We start from the raw sequence: 25,719 nt of genomic DNA, 5'->3' as shown, positions 1-25,719 counted from the left end.
TGTGTCTTCTTTTAATCCCTCAGGCCTATGCACAAGCTCGGTATAGCAGCAGCACTGGCACTGTCAAGTGGAGGTCCCACCAAGATCAGGAAATCAAGGAGAACATGAAAGAAGCCAGCTGGCTCAGTGAGTGGAACGTATTGGAGAAGCAGCATGGGATCAAACTGAAAGTAAGTAGCACTAAGTAGTTTTAAAGATTTTGATTGCTCCATGGTGACTAGGAGATCCCCCCTACAAGTAGTGGCACAGGATGATGCAGCTAAGAAATCCTTGCATGAGACGAAGAATAGGTCCAGTCTGAGCATGAGGGAGAAATTTTAGAAAAGGAAAAATTGAAGAAATGCAAGGTCAAAAAATTGGAAGGGAAGCCTGGAAAATGGAAAGCGAGAGCAGAAGACTGACTCAGTTCCGGGGCAGCAGCAATGGCAGCTGGGATGGCAAGATGGTCGAGCCAGGGACATTTCTGCTGCTGCAGTGGCAGTAGCCCACACCAGCCATGCTGAATAAAAACAAGAAGGAGAAAGAACCACCAAAACTGGTGAAAGTGGAAAAGGTTCAAACGAAGGACAAGATACAGCAGAAGCAGAGATAGCCAGCAGGAAAAACAGCTGTCCAGTCTTCAACATCTACTAAAATAAAAGTATCAGTCCCTCAGCCCATCATCATCCCTGTGAAGAAAGACAAATGGCAGAACTCTTCATGGTTTAATGCCAGCAATAATAAAGAACTGCAAAAACTCCCATCTTTACAAGATGTTTCTCCTGTGGGTCAAAAGAAGCTTTTTATCCAGAAGCTACATCAGTGTTGTGTCCTCTTTGACTTTGCTTGTGACCCACTGAGTGACCTGAAGTGGAAGGAAGTAAAGCAAGCTTCACTAAGCGAGGTGGTGAAGTATATCACCCACATCCAGAACGCGATCACAGAGCCCATTTACCCCGAGGCCATCCACATGTTTGCGGTTAATATGTTTCAAACCTTGCCACCCTGCTTCAATCTTACGGGAGCAGAATTCAACTCAGAAGAAGATGAACCAATGTTAGAAGCAGCCTGACATCATCCACAGCTTGTTGATAAATTTTGTTTTCTTAAAATTTTTATAGTCTCCAGATTTCCAGCCCTATATAGCAAAGAAATATATTGATCAGAATTTTGTATTGCAGCTTCTAGAACTCTTTGACAGCAAGGATTCTTGGAGAGAGATTTTCTAAAAGTGACCCTTCACAGAATCTATGTAAAGTTCTTAGGCCTGTACACTTACATGAGGAAACAGATCTATAATATATTTTATAGGTTTATCTATGAGACAGAGTACCACAATGGCATAGCAGATGGAGATCCTGAGAAGTATAATTAATGGATCTGCCTTACCGCTAAAGGAAGAGCACAAGATTTTCCTGTTGAAGGTGTTGCTGCCCTTGCACAAAGTGAGGTCCCTGAGTGTCAACTATCCCAAGTTGGCATACTGTGTCATGCAGTTTTTAGAGAAGGACAGCACCCTCACTGAACCAGTGGTAATGGCACTTCTCAAATACTGTCCAAAGACTCATAGTCCAAAAGAAGTAATATTCTTAAATGAATTAGAAAAAATTTTAGATGTAATTGAACCATCAGAATTTGTGAAGATCATGAAGCCTCTTTTCCAACAGTTAGCCAAATGTGTTTCCAGCCCTCACTTCCAGGTGGAAGAACAGGCACTCTATTACTGGAACAATGACTACATCATGAGTTTAATCAGTGACAATACAGCGAAAATTATGCCCATCATGTTTTCATCCTTATACTGCAACTCAAAGACCCACTGGAACAAGACAATACATGGTTTGATATACAATGCTTTGAAACTCTTCATGAAGATAAACCAGAAACTCTTTGATGATTGTACTCAGCAGTTCAAAGCAGAAAAACTTAAAGGAAAGCTAAAAATGAAAAAGCAATAAGAAGCATGGGTTAAAATAGAAAATCTAGCCAAAGTGAATTTCCAGGTACTAAAAGAGAGTAACTTGGGAGTATTAAGGCTTTGTGTGACATCTCCTAGGAAGGAGATGAAAATTTAAACCTTAAAAATGAGAGAAAGAAAGAGGGTTTCAGAAAAGCAGTTTTCTTCTCTCTGGCCGTGTTAGCAAAAGAGAAGGAAAAGGCTGTTTCAGAGCCCTCCTGGGAGCAGGAGAAAATCAGGAGATGTCCTGCTTTCTCTCTGGCTCCTACTGGAGAAATTCTTAGTTCTTCTTTCCCTGTCTATTGTCAGTTCTTTGCACGCCAATCTGTCCATGTGTATTAATTATCTGTTTTTATTTCATTGTTTGAATGATTGTTGTCCTGTTTTATGTTTAAAAAGTGTTTATTTGGTATGATTAAACATTTTCAACTTTGATAATAGAAAGTTGCTTTAACTAGTAACTCAGGGCTAGATAGATGGCTCAGCCATTAAAGGCCAGGCTATAGTGGAAAGAGCACATTTAACTTTGAAAAAATTATCTTGAAAAACAAAAAAGGAGGAGTTTACTTCACACCTCATGCAAAATTTTAAAATTTTTATTAGTGGCAAGATTTTAAAATTTTTATTAGTGGATAAGGATGCATTGTCTGCTGCAGACAGACATTGGAAATGAGCCCAGAAGGCACTGAACTTAGTGAAATGAAAAGAATTGTCATCAGGTGTATGGAAAGGACTTGGCCCTGTGTTAGTCAGGGAGAGAGGTTCTGTTTGTGTTTTTCCTAAAGATGCCAAAAGTCCTGTTTGGATTCCTGAGCATTGCATGTGCCCTGGAGCTATGGAGCCTCGCCCAGGCAAAGATCTACTGGACCTTTGTGAAGAACCCCCCAGTTCTGATGTCAGAGGGGATAAGTAGCTTGGTCTGGCCAGTCATAGTTTCCACCAACAGGACTATTGGAAAACCTGGAGCAGGATTGATATTTCCTTGCCACTTTTGCAGAAAGCAGACTAAGTCCCAGGTAGTTACTAAGCAGGTGCTCATGTCACTGGCACGAGAGAACCCTACTGCCCAGGTTTGTCTCAGACTTTACAGAAAATAGTTAGTCAATGATGGGCAACTCCTTTGAAGTCCTTACCTACCTAAGCCAGGGTCCCTGAGGCTGACAGGGATTCCCAGTGATGGGTAATTGGTATTGACAGAAGGTAACCTAAGACAGAGAATATTCACCTATAAAATAAAAACAGGGGACTTGTAGGACCCCGAAGGGCTGCCATGCCCTGGCTGAGACTTTCCATATGCTGCTGTCTGCCAAGTAACATTCTGCAGTTTTTCTAACAACAAAACATCCTGTTGAAGGTGTGATGCCCCGGGCAAGGACTTTCCACTATACAAACCATTGCCCCGCAGTTGAGTTCCTGTTTGTGTTTTTCCCTCCCCGGTTTGGTATGTATGTTGAACCTGCTCAGTAAAAGCTTCAGCATTCTCTCATAATGAATGACCTGAGTCTGTGTCTTCCTTTAATCTCCCAGGCCTATGCCTGAGCTCAGTACATTGGGAGCACTGGTGCTGTCAGAACAGGGAGGAGTAGAGGTAGAAGAAAGTGTAAACAGGATATATTTTATGAGAAAAGGTCTGATTTCAATAAAAGGAAAAAATTCACAATAAAAAATAAATAGATAAAATAATACCACTTAATAAATGCAAATATGATATGGAAAATTTATGATGAGATGTAGTTTTAACTACCAACTTATTGTAATCTAGAGTCCCATTGGAAGGAAGGCTAAAGGAAGGTTTCTCCAGATGAGGTTGTCCTGTGAGTACTTCTTGTGGTTTATCTTTATTGGTTAATTGAGTTGGAAAAGAACCATCCTCAGAGGGTGGCATCATTCCTTGAATAGATGATTCTGAACTGTACATGAGTGAACAAAGTCAAGAACAAAATAAGATTATTCAACTCTTGCCTAGGGGCCTGACTAACTGTTTAACTTTTGTTTCACAAGACTCATTGGCAACAATGGATGGTAACTTGGAATTGAGAGTCAAATCAATGTATTCTGCACTAAGTTGCTTTTGTAATTAAATTTCAGTCATAAGAGGAAACAAAGCAAAGACACCTGTCTTGGAGGAAAATATAGCACTATACTTCTCAATGTAAATTTTCTATCCATTACTTAATATTTTTTGGTTGTTTTTATTTTTTATGTCCATCTACAATAGAAATATAAAGTTAACGTTCAGGATTAATCACTATCAATGTGATTCCTTCTTTTGTATAGTATTCAAAGCATATATATATATCAAGACTTTTAAATAGCATTATTATTAAATTCATTTTGTAATTGCACATATGTGTACTACACTTACATAACCCCTCTTTCCTCCATCCACAACTCCTGCTTTGTCCTACTACTGAGTATAGATACAAAGCCAACCATATTAACATGATTCCAGTTGGAAATATGACTTCAAGCTATAAGTTACAGAGAAGTACGGCATAAACCCTCAGCAGCCCCCCTCAGCCAGATTGTGCTGTTCTCTGGTATCATCATATATTCCTCCATGATAGGCATTAGGGAAATGTGACTTCTCACTTTAACTAGAAAACTTGCTTGAGGTTGTTTTTGTCTCTTAAAGATTTTAAAAGCACATTCCAGAAACTGATTGTGATTTGGCAATTGAAAATCCATGCTCCAATATGATTATCACCTCAGCAAAACTGGAAAAATATCTTTGTAGCTTCCTTTTCATCTTCTCTGAGATTGAGACATTACTACCTTCATTATCTCTCTGACAATTCTGGCCTGTGACTCACTACTGTAAATTTATTATAAATTTTAATTAATCCAGAAACAAAATAGATTTGCTATGTCTGGGGAGCCCATAACTATTTTTCTCACTTCTGTTTCATTTTTTTAATGAATGGTTCATACAGTGCCCCTCTCTCCTTAGTTTGCTGAAAGCCACAGGAGCTCATTTATTTCCCTTTGTGAAGAGACATGTGGGACTTCAGCAAGCACAGTAAGGACCTGTCTGTCACTACCCACATTGTTACTACTTCTAGTGACTCAAAGGCAGTGACAGTGTTGGACTTTGATGGTAAAGAGAATTGGAGATTGCAATAATATAATCAGTAGATAGACACAAATTTAATAGCATTGTGACTTACCACCAGAAGGTAGTGAATAAATGCATTACATACACATCAGGCATTTATCATTTTAAAGCTTCACTACACGGTGAATCCTTTATGCTAAATATGCATCATCCACTTTCCTCTGACCTTCAAATAAAAATTTCACTCATTTGAAACATGTGTAGAATAGAACAAAATGGTACTTGGTTGAAGACTGACTTTAATTTTTATAATTTACATTTATTATTTTCAATAGCATAGTGTGGAAGTATGTATACCTGTGCGATTGCAACATTGTATAATCCAAATGTCTTTTTGACATTTAATAAGAGTAACACTGACTTTAATTTTTATAATTTATATTCATTATTTTCAAGGGTTGGTTACATATTTCTTAGAGTATTTAGTTTTACTTCTGTAAAATTCATAGCCACATACTCTGTCAGTTTTTAGGGTGTTATTCACTTCTTTTTATCTTATTTTACTTCTTTAGTTTATATGTTTGTTACTTGCTTGTTTGTTTGTTGGAGACAGGGTTTCTTGTTCTTGTTGGAGACAGTCCCTGACTGTCCTGGAACTTACTCTGTAGACCAGGCTGGCTTCTACTCATAAAGATCTGCCTGCTTTTGCCTCCCTCGTAATTGGAGTAAAGATATATGCCACAATCACCCAGCATGTTTTCACTTATGGAATTTAAAGCACCTTTGATTGACTTCAAGTATCTTTTCTTATTTTACGATGTAATATTAGTCAGCCTATTGCATATGCAACATATATAATATATATTGTATTATCAATATATATAATACAATATATATAGTATTGAATATATATCATGAGATCTATTATTTTAATACATTTTTACCTTGTAAATCATTTAAATTACATTTAACATGTTTATCTTTCTTGGTATTTACCAATTCTTTATGATAATTGCCATTAACATCCTTTTCCTACATGTATGAATTTAAAATAATTGAGTGCAAGGTTTTTTAATATATAGCTTATATAGTTTTGATTTACTACAAAGATAGCATCCAATATTTATTATTATTATTATTATTATTATTATTATTATTATTATTATTATTATTATTTTATTATTATTGAGCTACTTATTTTTTAGATACAACCTCAATCTTTTTCTCATTTTATTTTTGTTGTTTGGTTTTGGAGTTATCCTTTTACTCCACATCCAAGACTGACCTTAAATAACAAATAATTGTCTTTTCAAGTGTTGAAATTATAGCCAGGAACTACATTGTTAATGTGGGAGTTCTTTTCAATTAAGTCTTTACACCATATATTTTAATGTGCTCTTCCACTTCCACCAGTTCCTCCTAGGATCAGCTGCTCCAATCCAACTTTTTGTCCTTTCTCTCTCTTAATGAAAAACATTTATTTATTAATTGGAACAGGAAACATCTATATTATTGAACAAGCTACCCTGAAACTCATAAACCTTCTTGACTGTATCTGAGTGCTAATATTATAGGTGTGTGATAAATGACTCAACCCCACCTTCATTTTCTTTATATAATGAGCTAATTTTGCCGTGCTATATGGAAAACTTTTCATTGTTGATTTATGAAGTCTCAGTTTTGTACATTCAGGTTCTACCAACTCATAATTCTCTCTCTAAATTGTCTTTCAATTCTACTGCATTGTTATGCATTATTGTCTGATTTCATACTATACTTACTATTAATCCTTAGATTCCATCTCATTACCTAGCTGGCCAATTTAATAGCTATCAAGGTATTTTATGGTCATTTGGTCTCAATTTCTACCCAATGACAGAACTCTCTTTTGCAGTATTCCTAAGATGATCATTAAATATCGTAAATATCCCTAGAGATGACGCTTTTACAAGTCACCTATGATGCTGCACGCGTATCCCTAGCCACTCATGCACAGCATTCTGTTGTTTGTTTGTTTGTTTCTATGTGTAGGAAAAGAGAAAAGGTACAATTTTCACACATGCACATGCCAAGATTAGCAATCAGTCTAAGGATTTGTTTCTCTGGATCTATCTAACTTATCATTGAGTTAGTGTTTATTGCTGGCCTCTTGGATTCTTGAGCCAGCAAACGTAGCTTTATTCTGCAAGTGCCATGGATCCTCTTGCCTTTGCCGTCCCAAGGCTGAAATTACAAGTGCATGCTAAATTCCCATCTTTGAACATAGGTTCTAAAAATCAGACTCAGGCCCTCATGTGTAAGAGACAAACACGACTCACTAAATAATCTTTCCATCTATATCATGGTCCTGTGTCTCTTCACTTCAGATTATCATTCTTTAAAATAAAACTTATTTTCCTGCAGTTCTCATCGCTTATTCACAGATTTCTTTTTCTTGTTTAATAAATAGTTTTATATGTTTGAGAGCTTCAAAAATAAGCAGACCTGTTGCCCTCTCTCTCCCATCTAATTTGTTCTATATACTTCTTCAAAATTCATGATCTTTAATTATTATTTTATATATATGTGTACACATACATACATATATAACATATCGACTGCCTCAAGCTTTGCTCAAATTTTAACAAAACATGAGGTTTATTTTATTTTCTGAATAGTAATTATTTGACTATCTTTTATTTTTGATATTATAATTATATCATTTCTTATTGCCCATGCTCTTCCCAAACCCTCCCATATATCCCATACGTAAATCCTGTCTTGATTTTTTCAAATTTATGCCCTCCTTTATTTCCATTAAGTATCATTTATTTCATTCATGCATGTGCACACACACACACACACACACACACACACACACAGAGAGAGAGAGAGAGAGAGAGAGAGAGAGAGAGAGAGTGAGAGAGAGACAGAGATCAATGTACACATATATTCCTAACTATAACCTATGAGATCTTTATAATGTTACTTGTATGTATGTTTTCAGGGCCAACCCTTTAGAATTTGCTAACCAGCTGGTATGCTTTTCTCTGAGGAAGATGATTTCCCCTGATCTCAGCATTCCTTATGTGCCTGTAGTTCTTTGTGTAAGGTTAAAGCCTTGATGTCTTTCCCCTGTCCACTTAGACATGCTTATTGTTGTTGTTCTTTTACAGATCATGTTGTTTAAGCAGTTATTTTGGTGAGACTTTTTGGGTGTAGCTTCTGACATTACTAGGAGATACCCCCCTCCCTTTTTTTTCTAGTCTAAGCTTGATATCCACAGCAACATTATATATCGTCATGTACCATGAAATCCACACATGTCTCAAGTAAAGTTGAACTTCTCTGTGAAAAATTTATTTCGTTTTGGGTCCTTTTAAAATATTGGTTGTAGTGCAAAGTAAATAATTCACATGTGGCCTGCCAAATATAGAATGCAGTGATAGCATAATCACTCTCATTACTGGCGCTAAAATAATGTTCTTTCCATGAGGATTGCTCCTTCCACACTTTGTATAACATAATTCTCTGTAAATGTATATATTTTTATTTTTTGTGGTAATAAGCAGCATACCTTGAAAAAGAGGTAAAAGTATATGCTGAGTAGAGTGTGCCAAATATTACCACTGGAATGACTCTAATCAAGAAAAAGAAGGCACTATTAAATTTGTAACATTCCAAATCTTCCTTCTATGACCAACTCTGAGACTTTGGCTTAAAACTAGTCAGTGCACATTATTGGATAGAACACTCCAGGGGCTACATACTGAAAACTGCCATTAAGAACAGTAAATCTGTGGCCATGGCTTATTTCACAGGAGATCTAGTTTCTTTGGCCCACTCTAAGGCAAATTGACCATAATAATGTCTTGACATGTCTATTTCCTATTTTAGGCAAGCTTTCCTCACGTGTTACTCAGCTCTCAGCATGGAGATATCTGGAGACACATCAGGATAACTTGCCCCCTACAGTAAAAGCATGCGGCAAGCAGAGGACCAGTGACAGGTACCATCCTCGAAGCTCCAAATATGTGACAAGCGCTGTCAACCGCATGACACATTGCTACAGGTCTGTCAGCTCACCTTCAGAGCACTGTTAAAGGGTTAGGTGCATCATCTCCTCATCCAAATTTTAGCTGTGCACAAAAAAACCAGGGAAAAGTCAGGAACATTGTAGTATACAGTGCCCATAAATTCTTGTTTATTTTGCATGGAAGGTATGTACAGTTTTACTGGTTTGAGCTTCAACATATTTTCCTATGTAATTTCTACCATATTTTGACAAGCTGTCTTTAGGTTGCTTGGGCACTCTAAGCAATTTAACTAAATGCATCCTGAAAAAGTTTTTTTAAAAAAATCTATTGACCTTTGTCTGTAGGTGAGTATAATTCACATCATCCTTCAAAATACAAGTTGAAGGTCATCTCCTGGGTGATGCTTTACCTGATACTAAAATTCACACTTGGTATTTCAATGCTTTTTCAAAAGATAGTTAAGTGTATGGTTATTGCTTTCTTTCATGCACACATTTAGGGAATTTTTTGAGGGCTTGTTGTAATGCAAACTATGTTATGTGATACAGTTTAAAGGGAAAAACTGTTTTAAAAAACTGGAGCTCTAATTTGAAAACAAGCTTGCAAACAAAATGCTGATGCAGTGTGGTATATGCAGCAATGAATGATGTGCACAGGATACAGACAGAAAAATCATAAAACTGTCTTGCATTTAGATCAGTTAAAACTTAATAGCTTGCACACATTACTGAAGTCTGAAGAAGAGGCCATGTTCTTTCCCGTTCTTTATCTTCCACTTATAGACCAACTCCCCTGGAATGACATACCGTTTAGGACATAAAGCATTGATTTGTTATACTTGAATTACTGACATGTGTTCTCTCTCTCTCTCTCTCTCTCTCTCTCTCTCTCTCTCTCTTTCTCTCTCTCTCCTCTCTCTCTCTCTCTCTCTCTCTCTCTCTCTCTCTCTCTCTCTCTCTCTCTCTCGTGTGTGTGTGTGTGTGTGTGTGTATGTGTGAAAAATAACTGGGTCTTAATGCTAAACAAGGCTAATTGGATTTCTAAAAGATTTATTATGGATGCCATTTAACTGCAAAAATATATTAAGGTGACAATTTGCCTTTTGGGGGGACAGAGACAAATATTTTCAGAGAAAAGAATTGTTATATAAGTACACAGTAGTTTCATTTTCCTCTTCACTACTCTAAGCAGCTTCTGGAGGAATGAAAGGCAAGGATAACCGAGAACAGTAATTCCTTCAAGGAAAATCTCACCTTTCAAATAAAGAGATTTGTATATTATGATTTATGTTTTATGTGTATAAAAAGAAATTTTCAGGGTGTCTGATATATTCCTGATATCCACAATACTCAGAGCATCTATTGTAATTTACATCTCAAAGCAGCTGCTTGGGGAGGAAAGTGTTTTGATAATTCATGGTTTTTAAATAAAATATTTTACTCTGCAAAGTATTGATTAAAGTTTCAAGATAAAGTTGATATTTCTTAAAAGAACCTGATAACAGATGACAGAGAGAATAATAAAGAAAATCCAGAGGTTTTAAAGAGACTGTTCTAAAAAGATTTCTTTAAAAGACAGTTTTCAAGATTAATGTTTAAGAAAACTCTTATTTATTTTATTTTATTTTATTTTTAAATACATTTCAGATTTTATTCCCTCACCCCATTCCCTCCACCACCCAGGAACCCCCTATCCCATCCCCCACTTCTGCCTCCTCAAGGGTGTGCCCCCACCCACCCCCCACTTCCCCCTCCCCACCCTTGAATTCCTTCCTGCTCTGTGTTCAGCCTTCATGGGACCAGGAATCTCCTCTCCCACCCATGCCCAACAAGGCCATCCTCCCCGAAGTATACAGCTAAAGTCATGGGTGCCTCCCTTAGTGCTCACAGGCTGGTGGTTTAGACCCTGAGGAACTCTGGTTGACTGGCACTGTTGCTCTCCTCTTGGGACCACCAACCCTTTCAGCTCCTTCAGTCTTCTAACTTCTCCATTGGGAACCCTTGATCAGATCAATCGGTAGCTTCAAGCAACCACCTCTAGATATGTTAGACTCTGGCAGACCTCCAAGGAAACAGCCACATCAGGCTCCTGTTAGCATGCACTTCCTGACATCCATATTGGCGTCTATCTTTGGTGACTGCACAAGGGATGGATATCAAGGTAGAGTGGTCTCCTGAGGGCTTTCTGTCCCACACTTTGTCACCTTATTTGCTCCCTTGAGTATTCTGTCACTCCTTCCAAGAAGGACCGAGGCATCCACACTTGGTCTTCCTTCTTCATGAGCTTCATGTGGTTAGTTAGTTGAATCTTGGCTATTTCAAACTTTTGGGCTAATATCCACATACCAGTGAGTAAATACCATGTGTGTTCTTTGTGATTGGGTTACCCCACTCAGGATGACATTTTCTGGTTCCATCCATTTACCTAAGAATTTCTCGAATTCATTATTTTTAATAGCTGAGTAGTACTCCATTGTGTAAATGTACCACATGTTTTGTATCCATGCCTCTGTTGAAGGACATTTGGGTTCTTTCCAGCTTCTGGCTATTATAAATAAGGCTGCTATGACCATAGTGGCGCATATATCCTTGTTATATGTTGGAGCATCTTCTGGGTATATGCCCAGGAGTGGTATAGCTGGGTCCTCAGGTAATGCTATGTTTAATTTTCTGAGGAACCGCTAGACTGATTTCCAGAGTGGTTGTACCAGCTTGCATTCCTACCAACAATGGAGGAGTGTTTCTCTTTCTCCACATCCTCGCCAGCATCTACCATCACTTGAATTTTTTATCTTACCCATTCTGACTGGTGTGATGTGGTATCACTGGGTTGTTTTGATTTGCATTTACTTGATGACTAGGAATGTTGAGCATTTCTTAAGGTGCTTCTCAGCCATTCGGATTTCCTCAGTTGAGAATTCTTTGTTTAGCTCTGTACCTCATTTTTAATAGGGTTATTTGGTTGTCTGGAGTCTAATTTCTTGAGTTTTTTGTATATATTGGATATTAGCCCTCTATCGGATCTAGGATTAGTAATGATCTTTTCCCAATCTGTTGGTTGCTATTTTGTCTTATTGACAGTGTCTTTTGCCTTACAGAAGCTTTGTAATTTTATGAGGTCCCATTTGTCAATTCTTGATCTTAGAGCATAAGCCATTGGTGTTCTGTTCAGGAACTTTTCCCCTGTGCCTAAGTATTCGAGGGTCTTTCCCATCTTCTCTTCTATTAGTTTCAGTGTATCTGATTTTATGTGAAGGTCCTTTATACACTTGGATTTGAGCTTTGTACAAGGGGATAAGAATGGATTGATTTGCATTCTTCTACATGCTGACCTCCAGTTGAACTAGCACCATTTATTGAAAATGCTGTCCTTTTTCCACTAGATGGCTTTAGCTCCTTTGTCAAAGATCAAGTGACCATAGGTGTGTGGGTTCATTTCTGGATCTTCAATTCTATTCCATTGATCATCCTGCCAGTCTCTGTACCAATACTATGCAGTTTTTTATCACTATTGCTCTGTAGTACAGTTTGAAGTCAGGGAAGATGATTCCCCCAGAAGTTTTTTTATTATTGAGAATGGTTCTTGCTATCCTGGGTTTTTTGTTATTCCAAATGAATTTGCAAATTGCTCTTTCTATCTCTTTAAAGAATTGATTTGGAATTTTGATGGGGATTGCATTGAACCTGTAGATAGCTTTTGGCAAGATGGCCATTTTTACTAAGTTAATCCTGCCAATCCAGGAGCATGGGAGATCTTTCCATCTTCTGAGATCTTCTTCGATTTCTTTCTCCAGAGACTTGAAAAGTTCTTGTCATACAGATCTTTTACTTCCTTGGTTAGATTCACTCCAAGTTATTTTATATTATTTGTGACTATTGTGAAGGGTGTCATTTCCCTAATTTCTTTTTCAGCCTGTTTATCTTTTGAGTAGAGGAAGGTTACTGATTCATTTGACTTGATTTTATATCCAGCCACTTTGATAAAGTTGTTTATCAGGTTTAGGAGTTCTCTGGTGGAAGTTTTAGGGTCACTTACGTATACTATCCTATCATCTGCAAATAGTGAAATTTTGACTTCTTCCTTTCCTATATGTATCTCTTTGACTTCCTTTTGTTGTCTAATTGCTCTGGCTAGGACTTCCAGTACTATATTGAATAAGTAGGGTGAGAGTGGGCAGCCTTGTCTAGTCCCTGATCTTAGTGGGATTGCTTCAAGTTTGTCTCCATTTAGTTTGATGTTGGCTACTGGCTTGCTGTATATTACTTTTACTATGTTTACATATGGGCCCTTGGATTCCTGATCGTTCCAAGAGTTTTATCATGAAGAGATGTTGAATTTTGTCAAATGCTTTCTTGGCATCTAGTGAGATGATCATGTGGTTTTTTTCTTTGAGTTTATTTATGTAGTGGATTATGTTGATGGATTTTTGAATATTGAACCATCCCTGCATTCCTGGGATAAAGCCTACTTGATCATGATGAATGATTGTTTTGATGTGTTCTTGGATTCAGTTTGTGAGAATTTTATTGAGTATTTTTGCATCAATATTCATAAGTGAGATTGCTCTGTACTCTTTCTTTGTTGGATCTTTGTGAGGTTTAAGTATAAGTGTAATTGTAGCTTCATAGAACAAATTGGGTAGTGTTTCTTCTGTTTCTATTCTGTGGAATAGTTTGAAGAGAATTGGTTTTAGGTCTTCCTTGAAGGTCTGATAGAATTCTGCACTAAAGCCGTCTGTTCCCCGAGTTTTTTGGTGGGGAGACCTTTAATGACTGCATCTATTTCTTTAGGGGTTATAGGACTGTTTAGATGGTTTATCTGCTCCTCGTTTAACTTTGGTACCTAGTATCTATCTAGAAAATTGTCCATTTCATCCAGATTTTCCAATTTTGTTGAGTATAGGCCTTTGTAGTAGGATCTGATGATTTTTTTTTTAATTTCTTCATATTCTGTTGTTATAGCTCTCATTTCAATTCTGATTTTATTAATTTGGATACTGTCTCTGTGCCCTTTGATTAGTCTGGCTAAAGGTTTATCTATCTTATTGATTTTCTCAAAGAACCAGCTCTTGGTTTTGTTGACATTTTGTATAGTTCTTTCTGTTTCTACTTGGTTGATTTCAGCTCTGAGTTTGATTATTTCCTGCCATCTACTCCTCTTGGGAATATTAGCTTCTTTTTGTTCTAAAGCTTTCAGGTGTGCTGTCTAGTTGTTAGTGTATGCTCTCTCCATTTTTTTTTTTGTAAGCACTTAGAGCTATGAGTTTTCCTCTTAGTACTGCTTTCATGTAGTCCCACAAGGTTTGGTGTGATGTGTTCTTTTTATTAAATTCTAAAAAATCTTTAATTTCTTTCTTTACTTCTTCCTTGAGCAAGTCATCACTGAGTAGAGTGTTGTTCAGTTTCCATGTGCATGTGGGCTTTCTGTTGTTTTTCTTGTTATTAAAGACCAGCCTTAGTCCATGGTGGTCTAATAGTGTACAAGGGATTATTTCAATCTTTTTGTATTTGTTGAGGCCTGTTTTGTGACCAATTATATGGTCTATTTTGGAATAGGTACCATGAGGTACTGAGAAAAAGGTATATTCTTTTGTTTTAGGATGAAATGTTCTATAGATATCAGTTAAATTCATTTGGTTCATAATTTCTGTTAGTTTCATTGTGTCTCGGTTTAGGTTTTGTTTCTGTGATCTGTCCATTGCTGAGAGTGGGATGTTGAAGTCCCCCATTATTATTGTGTGAGGTGCAATGTATGCTTTGAGCTTTAGTAAAGTTTCTTTTATGTATGTGGGTGCCCTTGCATTTGGGGCATACTTGTTCAGAATTGTGAGTTCCTCTTGGTACATTTTTCCTTTGATGAATATGAAGTGTCCTTTCTTATCTTTTTTGATTACTTTTGGTTGAAAATCAATTTTATTTGACATTAGAACTGCTACTCTAGCTTGTTTTTTGGGACCATTTGCTTGGAAGATTGTTTTCCATCCTTTTACTCTGAGGTAGTGTCTGTCTTTGTCACAGAGGTGAGTTTCCTGTATGCAGCAAAATTCTGGGTCCTGTTTATGTATTCAGGCTTATAGTCTATATCTTTTCATTGGAGAATTGAGTCCATTGATATTAAGAGATATTAAGTAAATGATAGTTGCTTCTGTTATTTGTGTTATTAGGGGTGGAATTATGTTTGTGTAACTATCTTCTTTTGGGGTTGTTGGAAGATTACTTTCTTGCTTCTTCTTTGTTGTAGTTTCCCTCCTTTTGTTGGAGTTTTCCACCAATTATCCTTTGAAGTGCTGGATTTTTGGGAAGATATTGTGTAAATTTCGTTATGTCATGGAATATCTTGATTTCTCTTCAATAGTGATTGAGAGTTTTGCTGGGTATAGTAGTCTGGGCTGGCATTTGTGATCTCTTAGGGTCTGTATAATATCAGTCCAGGATTTCCTGGCTTTTATAGTCTCAGGTCAAAAGTCTGGTGTAATTCTTATAGGTCTGCCTTTATATGTTACTTTGCCTTTTTCTCTTACTCCTTTTAGTATCTTCTCTTTGTTTTGTATATTTGGTGTTTTGATTATTATGTGATGGGAGGTATTTCTTTTTTGGTCTAGACTATTTGGGGTTCTGTAGGCTTCTTGTATATTTAAGGACATCTTTTTTGTTAGGTTAGGGAAGTTTTCCTCTATAATTTTGTTGAAGATACTTACTGGCCCTTTAAGTTGGGAGTCTTCACCCTCATCTATACCTATTATCCTTAGGTTTGGTCTTCTCATTATGTCTTGGATTTCCTGGATGTTTTGTGTTAGGAGCTTTTTGCATTTTGCATTTTCTTTGACAGTTGTGTCAATGTTTTCCATGGTATCTTCTGCACATGAGATCCTCTCTTCTATCTCTTGTATTCTGTTGGTGATGCTTGTGTCTATGACTCCTGATCTTTTTCCTAGGTTTTCTATCTCCAGGGTAGTCTCCCTTTGAGATTTCTTTATTGTTTCTACTTTCATTTTTAGATCCTAGACTGTGTTGTGTAATTCCTTCACCTGTTTGTTTGTGTTTTCTTGCATTTCTTTAAGAGCCTCTACCTGTTTACATGTGTTCTCCTCAAATTCTTTGAGAGTGTTGTTTATGTCCTTTTTAAAGTCCTCTATCATTATCATGAGAAGTGATTTTAATTCTAAATCCTGATTTTCTGGTGTGATGTGGTGTTCAGGACTTGCTATGGTGGGAGAACTGGGTTCTGGTGATACCAAGAAAATTTGCTTTCTGTTGTTTACATTCTTATGCTTGCCTTTTGCCATTTGGTTAGCTCTAGTGCTACCTGCACTCACTAGTTCTGACTGGAGCCTGCCTTTCCAGTTATTTTGGTTGTGTCAGAACTCCTTGGGGTCCGGATGTCTCTGTGATCCTGAGCTCTAGCTGTTCTGGTTACAGTGGCTCCTCTAAGATATCTCAGAATATGGTGTCTCCATGGTAGTAGACCAGCTAGGTGTTTGCTGCTCTGAGTGTAGTCGTTCCTCTAGGATGTCTCAGGATATGGTGTTCCCTGTTATGAGGTCAATGGCCTCTCTAGAATGTCTCGAGACTCGATTTCTACAGCTTTGCAGCTCTGCGGACCGTGGCCTCTCAAGGATGCCTCAGGAAGTGGTTTCCATAGGGGAGCGAATCAGCTGGGTGTTTGCTCTAGCCACCAGGATCTGGATGAGGGACAAAAGGGGAGTGGTATTCCACAGGGGCAGGGTCTGGATGCCAGGTGTGCTCTGAGGGCTCACTACTGCCAGTTGTGCCTCTGGGGCATAGGGCAGTGGGCGGGTGCTTCTACCTGCAGCTCTGTGGGCCATGGCTTCTCTAGGATGCCTCCAGACTTGGTTTTCACAGGGGATCAGATCAGCTGGGTGTCTGCTCCAGTCCCTGGAATCTAGGTGAGGGGTGGAAGGTTAAGAAAACTTTTGAAAGAAAGTGTGTATCACCTTTTAATATCTATATTAATGTAAGTTTTACTTACCACAGGAATAGTCTTTGTTCTCCACTCCATTCTAATTTTATAGAAAGGTAAAAGTTGCATGGATTATTCTTTTGGTTAAAGCAATAAGTGCATTTTAATCTCTGACTTTAAATCATTATTTCTCAAGATACAAACAACTTGAGAAAAAGTAGAACATACAGATATTGCATAACCAAGGAAGACCTCGAAGTCAATCAAGGTTTTTAGTTTATAACATATTTATAGAATAGTGTAATACTATCACAAAATGTTATGGCCTCAATATGTTGAAGAATATAGAAACTAATGATAACTAATGTTAGTTATTACTTTGACAGACTCTAGAATCATCTGGTAAATGATGTCTTGTAATGCCTGTGGAGAATAGTCTTGATTATGATAACTGATATGGAAAGATCCATCATAATTGTGGGTGGGACATTCCCTAGGTAGTGGATCCTGGACTGTATACCTGTAGAAACGCAATGGCATCAGCATGAATTCAATGTTCACAGCTTGACTGAGGCTGCAATGAAGCCAGCTGCTCCAGTCTCTCCGTGACTCGATTTTCCTGTTGTAATTGACTGTTTCTTGACTGGGATGCAGGAAAAATCCCTTTGCTCTTAAGTTGATTTCATCGTCCTGTTTAGTTACAACAACTGGGGAAGAAAATAACATGCTACATAATATCATAGCAATCAAGAAGTGAATTACAGATAAACTGGGAAAATGAGGACCATATGGAGATTACGAAAGTGTAGAACATGGTGAATAGTATTTACAACATGGAAAAATTGCCTTGGGTAAATCTTACTGCTTCTGAGAAACTGAGAGCAGAGGAGGAAGAAAATACTTTGGAGCTAGAAAATCAAGTTGAATAGCAAGGCAAATTAATCTGAAGCGTCATCGAAAAATAATGGCAAAGACGTGTGTTGTCAGACTACATCATGTGCTTTTGGAAAGGACTAAATGCCACCACCTACATTACTGTGTACTTACTCTGGTGACTGCTATAAAATGACAGAGATAGCTAAATAAATAAAATGATAGATAAAAATTTATCTCCTATACCTTAAAAATATTTCAATGAAATTCAGTAGTACATAAATTTGTATGGAGACGATAGTGGTATTTTGGAAGGAAATGCTAGGAAATCAAGCAAAATATAATCAGTTTCATGCTTAGACTATAGAAACAGTCAGGAATTCCCACAAGTATATTATAGAAACATTGGGGAGTTCCAGAGACATTGCCATATTCTGTTTTTTCTTTATGACCATTACCTCAGTAGGAGAATATTTATTTCTTCATAGGGAATGTCAAAAGTGAGAAGCAACATTGTTATAAGGATTGAATCTGTTTATCGCTGTTACTGTGTGACTTTTGAAAAGGAGTATGTGGCCCAGGCATTCTAGAGGTAACATTATGTGGATTCAGTGAGAATCTCTAAATGAAACAGAAACCAACAAGGAGGGTCACAGGGCTGAAGGTTGGAGTTTAAATTTTGCATTTAAATCTTATGCCCATCACCATTTCATTTGTGATCTTAGCAATAGGGTCAGAATGTTACAAGTATTTAATAGTCAAATGCGTGATATATTTAGCCCAGACATTTAGGTGTAATCTTTTCTCTCTGCTTTCAAAACCATTGAAAATGAATTCCTTTAAAACATGCAAAAATGAAAACAAAAGCTTTGTTTTAGGTGATTTAAATCTCTTTCTTGTGTTTCAACTATTTTAGAGAAGCATGACATATTCTGGAGAAAGCAAAAAAAAAAAAAAAAAAAAAGCTGTCAATACATGATCCTTTTGAACCTGGGCTGTCTGACTTTTAGTCCTCTTTGTCCTTTATAGAATTTTAGGTTGCACGTCTAGGTTAATTCAATTATTCTCTTTTTGCTGAGGGAGTTGTTCAGAAACATGAGGCCTGTGCGATATAGGATAAGCAGCAGAGCATGTTTACCAGTTGTGACCTCTATCACACATGGTATCAAAATGCAATTTAGACACATGCACTTGAGGAGAAGGTCAGACTAAAGATAAAGATGGCGGTCTTCAAAGAAAGACCTTTAAGTGATATTTAATTAAATTGACTGCTTTATCTTACAAACTGTGGAGTCTATTTTTTTATCCCAGAGTCCTGTAGGATTCTAGCTACCATGTAAATTTGGATAGTTATGCTTTTAATATCATTTTATCATGTTACCCCATGAAAAAGATGCATTTAGATAAGTTTGTTGAGTAAAAGAATAAACACTAGACAGCATGTTTAAATGAGGATTGTTAGCACTCTATGTGTAATTATACTTAAACAAAACTTCCTAACTTGTGCTTAACAATCTCTTCCTCTTCTGCACCAATTAATCCATGGGTTTGGAAGCGGGATGCATTTGTCTTTCACTCTTTCGATACACATTACAATTTGCATGCTAAAGTTGACATTTTCACTCACAGGTTATAAATACTAAAGTTTATATTATCTACAAAACTAGTGGCTTCATTAGTCACTAGATGGTTATTGGTTTGTACTAAATTACAAGTTCAAGGAGACATAATACAACATAGAATTAATACTGTTTTACAAATTATTGCTTGTAAGTTTTGTACATATATAGTTATGTTTTGCATTTAAATATGTATATGTGTGTTTTACAAATTATTGCATCTATCTATCTATCTATCTATCTATCTATCTATCTATCTATCTATGGTTAAGAATTGCTTTGCTTTTATTTAGATAAAAGAAAGAAAATAAACCTCAAAAACTTACATTTAGATATTTAACTTAGGTCAAGTTTTTATGATACCATTTTCCACAAGAAATTATATCTTAACTGCCATGTTTGTATGCTTGTATGGTATTGGTTTAGCTTCAGTTAGTCTCAGACTACTTTAATTAGCAGAAGTGAGTTCTGTCTATTTCTCAGACTGAGAGGACATTTGGATTTTTCTTACTTTAATAACGCTTCAAAACTTCATTTACTTAGTTCAGTCATATTAATCAAAAGATAGCATCTATATGACAATATAAGTGTGTGTCTCAGAGACACAGGAAAATTACTCAGAAATTCATATTCACCCTGCATGGTCTTCTTAGATGCTCCTTTTGAACCTTAAGGCTTCTCAAGTATCTTCCCCTGGGCCCTACATGTTACTTAGCTTCTTTGATTCTCTGGATTGTTTAGCCTGGTTATCCTGTGCTTTATGACTAATATTCACTGATAAGTTGAGTATATACCATGAGGTTTTTTCTGGGTTTGGGCTACCCCAGTCAGGATAACATTTTCTAGTTCCATCAATGCCGGGAGCCAAACCCAGGAACTTAAAGAACGTCTGGCATTTCCTTGGAGCTGGTTATGACAGTGGGATGGTCTAGGGCAATAAGGATATGACAGTGGACTGGTCTTAGACCATAAGGATTCTATAGTAGGATAGCCCTAAGCAATGACCCAAACTTCCGGGTTTGCTGTGTCTTTATAACCTGCCCCCAAAATTAAAGTTTCAGAGCTTGATCAGAACCCGAGACTTGCTCTCATTCTTTGTGTCTCTTGTCCTTTCATTCTTTTTCCCCCTTCCCTAAGATCTCGTCGAATCCCCGCAGGCTGGGGCACATCAATTTGCCTTAAAAATTAGTAATTTCATTGATTTTACTGAGTAGCATTGCATTACAAAAAAATGCATATGCATCCATTTTCAGTTGAGGTACATCTTGGTTATTTCTAATTTCTGGCTATTCCAAATAAGGCTACTATGAACATAGTGAAGTACATGTCCTTATGGTATGGTGGAGCGTCTTTTGGGTATGTGCCCAAAAGTGGTATAGCTGGGTCTTCCGGTAGAACTATCTCCAATTTTCTGAGGAACTGCCAGAATTGATTTCCAGAGTGTTTGTACCAGCTTGTATTTCCACCAGCAATGGAAGAGTGTTCCTCTTTCTCCACATCCTTACCAGCATCTGTTATCACTTGAGATTTTGATCTTAGCCATTCTGATGGGTATAAGATGGAATCTCAGAGTCATTTTGATTTGAATTTCCCTGATGACTAAAGAAGCTGAATATTTCTTTAATGCTTCTCGGACATTCTTTTGAGAATACTGTTTTGCTCTACCCTATTTTTTAAACTGGGTTATTTGGTTTGCTGTTGTCTAACTTCTTGAGTTCTTTATATAATTTGGATATTACCCCTCTGTCAAATGTAGCGTTGGTAAAGATCTTTTCCCATTCTGTGGGCAGCTGTTTTATCCTATTGATGATGTCCTTTGTCTAACAAAATATTTACAGTTTCATGAGATCCCATTTATTAATCATTGTTCTTAGTCTCTGATCTGTTGGTGTTTTATTCGGGAAGTTGTCTCCTGTTCCAATGTGTTCAAGACTATTCTCTACTTTTTCTTGTCTAAGAATCCTCCTTGTAGGAGGAGCTAAGGGTGAGAAGAGAGAGAAAGGTGAACGTGGAGGCGGATGTTCATGTGTCTCCACCAGTCAAAGGTAGTTGGTATATCTAGTTGGGTTGGTAGTTGGGTATTGGGTCACACTTCTGATTGAATGGGCATATTGCTATTGATCATTACCAAATATATAAAGCCTTTGGATAATCTAAGCATTAGAGTCTCATTTTTCTTCTGCCCACGTGGTTGAGCTAGGCAGAGCTGCTGCAGCCTAGATAGTCGGCTTTACCTATGGCCGTTTTAAAATAATTACTACAACATTTAGTGTATCTAGTTTTAGTTGAGATCTTTGATTCACTTGAACTTGAGTTTTGTGCATGGATCTATTTAAATGCCATGAGAGAGCCCACCCCCAATACTATTAATAATATTCTTCTATAGCTGCAGATAGGAGGATAGCATGACAATCATCTGACTTGCTTCACCAGGAGCTGATGTAAACAGATGCAGAGACTCAGAGCCAAACATTAGGTAGAGCCTAGGGACTCTTGTATCAGAAAGGATTGAGTCAGAAAGGTCAAGGACACCACAAGAAAACCTGCAGAATCAAGTAACCTGGCCACATAGGTGTTCCCAGAGAGTGGGCCACCAGCCAGGGAGCATGCATGGTACAGACCTAGTCACTCTACACATAAGTAACAGATGTATATAGTCCTAATATGAGATCTCTAACTGCAGGACCGGGGAGTGTCTCTGACTCATTCTGTGCTCTGCCTTTGGATTCTCATTCCCAAACTGAATGGCCTTGTTTAGCCTCTGTAGAAGAAGATGTGTCCAGTCATTTTACAACTTGATATACTAACATGGATTGACACCTATGGGAGGTTTTCCCTTCTCTGGGGAAAAAGGAAGGGGCCATAGAGAAGATGAGAGAGGAACAGAGGAGAGAGGGGAAGCTTCCATGGGTGAAAAGGTGTCTCATAATTTATGAGCTCTAACTTGTGAAACATTGTGACTAGTTCCACCAAATTTTAAATAAAATTTAAAAATAAACAGAATCGCAATAATCTCAAAATACTTCAGGGTTACTTACAGTAAACCTGTGCTTAATTATAATCTCATTTAACATGGGGGAAAATAAATTGGGGGGGGGGAATCTTACAGGCTCTTGACTTTCTTCAACACCAAGATCAATTCTCATCCCTTTGCGAAGTTTGTGAAAAGAACAGTTGCTGGCTCAGAACAATATCCTCTGGTCTGTTGGTCCCAACACTGGCAGCTCAGAGAAGTAGTTGGCATGTTCTCCAAAGGATCTTTGTTTAGAATAGTATTTAATGTAGTATCCCGAATCTGTCCAAAATCTGATTTTAAAATGTATGGCCCTAATTATTCTTTGTTAATAAAATCTAGAATCAGAAATAAGAATGATAGTAATTTTTGTCACTCATTTTACATAAAATATCTTTATTCTAGGAGTGGAGGAATATTATCTCAAATGAGTGTGTTAATGCTTATATAATATTATTATGTTTTATAATAATATTATGTTTAATAATAATAGTAATAGTAACAGTAATAATAATAATACCACAGGAGGAGAGTAGGTGACTCCTCAGGGTCAGAGTTAGAACCTGAGGATGAAATGCCCACATATGAAGCTGACATGATGCCATATATCTTAGGGTCTTCATGAGGGTCAAGTTCAAGACACAGACAGAGACAGAATGGCATGTAAACATCCTACAAGAAAACTGTATCCTAAGCATTGCAAATGTTCTAATATTTATTTTGTATTTGTCACTTTAAAATTGGTTTCCAGCACTTTACTTTTTGACATTTTCATATATGTATATAATACATTTTCATTACTCTTCATCTCTGTCTCTCACCCCCTGTCTCTCCTATCAAATCACTTCTCCTCTTGCTAAGTTTTTTATTCATGTGTGAACATTTAGTTTAATTACAGTTGCTTCCATAAGTGTGAGTAGGGCATGTTCTGTAAGGCTTGAGGAAAATGGAGAAAGAGGAATGGGAAAAACAGGAGAGCCAGAGGATGGGAGTTTTGCTGCAAAAAAAACCATCTGGAGATGACTTCCTGTTGCCCTTAGGTATGTGCTTTCAGCTGTGGTCATCTGCACAAAACCTTGAGCCCACAACATGAATGGAGCCCACAACATGGATGGAGGCACAAAAGGAGAGGAAAAAGAATCCCTACACTTTTTGAGTGCACAGCCCACAAACTGGGCTTGTGTTTAACTGAGGAAAAAACTTCCTATTTCCATGTCTTGTTTTTTCTCCAATGCTTTGCGGTGTTTATTTTCTGTTTTGTACTAAGATAAGTCAATAGAAGGGTCTTCTTTTGAAATAATGGAGGCATAGCTCAATATGTAGTGTTATCTATCATTCTCAAGTCCTTAGGTCCAATCCCAGGACTTTATAAACCGAATATCTGGATTTCCTATCTATGTATTCCAAAACTGCAGGGATGAAGGTAGGGGGTACTGACATTCATTCTCCTCTCAATATTGTTTCAATATCTCATATTAGCCGCATTGGCTGGTTTTGTGTGGCAACTTGACACAAACTGGAGTTATCACACAGAAAGGAGCCTCAGTTGAGGAAATGTCTCCTCCTTGAGATCTAGCTGTAAGGCCATTTTTCAATGAGCTATCAAAGGGGAGGGACCAGCCCTTTGTGGGGGAAGCTGGGCTGGTGGTCCTGGGTTCTTTAAGAAAGCAAGCTGAAAAGGGCATTTCTCCATAGCCTCTGCATCAGCTCCTGCTTCCATATTCCTGCCTTGTGTGAGTTGTTGTCCTGACTTCCTTTGGTAATGAACAGCAATGTGGAAGCATAAGCTGAATAAACCCTTTCTTCTCAACTTGCATCTTGGTCATGATGTTTTCTGCAGGAATGCAAAGACATTAGCTGTAGTCTAACAACAGACATTTATACATAGGAATCCTGATTCTAATACTTACTAACCATTTGACCATGAATAAAACCTGTAATTACTGTGTCCCTTTCCATACTTGTAAAAGTGGTTGAATCTATGTATGTAAAATGAACTTTGTGTATTCTCAAATCATTATTATCTATGGCAAAATTTTGATATGTACAGAGAAAAATAATTTTTCTGAAAATGTTAAACTTATAAAAGGAAGACTTTAGCTTTCCTATGTTTTGGCACAATTTATGCTCCAGTATTTTATCAGCTTTTTCCATCAAATAAAATAAGAAATAAGATATTATGAGTTCCTATCAGTAAAAATCAGCTGAAGTCTAGCTAATAAGACTTTCCAGGGGTAATATTTTAAAAGTTCAATTTTCATACAGAGTCATATTCCCTTCCTACTCTGTAACTTTAATTCTCATGATTTCAAACTTATATGAATAACCAATCAGAATTTTTTTTCTTCCTTTAGCTAGTATATTCTTTTAAAAAATAAAATCTTCCATGAAGATGTGGCTACGCTCTTGATTCTCCTAACATAGATTTTCTTCAGGAGGTAATCACAGTCTCAATTACTGATGACTGTAGAAAGTTCACTGCTTGAGAGTCGAGGAAGTAGAAGATGAAGTAATTTTCTAGGGCTGACTTGCATTATTGTTACTCTGATCATTTAGAAGGTGGCAGAAGTGAGCAAGAGAGTGTTGCATTGACATGACAAATAAGGTTAATGAGCCATGATGATGCATAACACAAACCAAACCATTTCAGCAAAGTGCTGTTTACAAGCTTGTTCGGCAAGCAGTGAGTATGCACTCCAGAAGTCAGCCAGCTCTAGCGTTTTTAAATTAATTAGAAATGGTAAGTAGATTTTAGGTGCTTGCTTTCCCATTGAGGCCCACAGGGAAGTTAATCATCAACAGAATTTCAGAGAAAGTAGAGCTTTCTATACACAGAAAATTTTTATTCATTACAAACTTCGTATATGACTTTAATGATTTTAATCAGAGTCTAAAATAGATATTTACATTATTTTATTTCTAATTTATTATCCAAGAGAGCTATAGTATTCTACTGTATAAATAAGGGTTGAAAATACTACACCATAATTATTCAAATAATTGAGTGTTATCTAGAGAAGGAACACAAAGCTGTTTTAAGTAGGATTTTCTCCTTCCACTTGAATTATTCCTAAGATTTCATTTTCCTGAGAATTATTATATCTCCAATCACAGTTTTATTTCTCAGTAAAAAAAAAATATGCATGAAGAATGTGCATGTGGATTAGAGGATAGTCTCTGTTTCAGCAAGAGCTGCTAAAACTATGGATTAGTCTAACACTACTAAAGACCTCCACTAGGTTGAAAAAAAAAAAAGTTCTCCACCACAATTCTATTCAGATGCTTCA

At 37.0% G+C, this 25,719-nt stretch overlaps 1 pseudogene; it reads left to right on the top strand.

The window, feature by feature from the left end:
* Positions 1–496: 496 nt before the first annotated feature.
* On the top strand, positions 497–2,054 carry LOC117722722 (serine/threonine-protein phosphatase 2A 56 kDa regulatory subunit gamma isoform pseudogene; annotated as a pseudogene).
* The last annotated feature ends 23,665 nt before the right edge of the window (positions 2,055–25,719 follow it).

This window comes from Arvicanthis niloticus, chromosome 17, assembly GCF_011762505.2.
Source record: "Arvicanthis niloticus isolate mArvNil1 chromosome 17, mArvNil1.pat.X, whole genome shotgun sequence".
NCBI classification, from domain to species: Eukaryota; Metazoa; Chordata; class Mammalia; order Rodentia; family Muridae; genus Arvicanthis; species Arvicanthis niloticus.
This window is presented reverse-complemented; position numbering and strand designations above follow the sequence as displayed.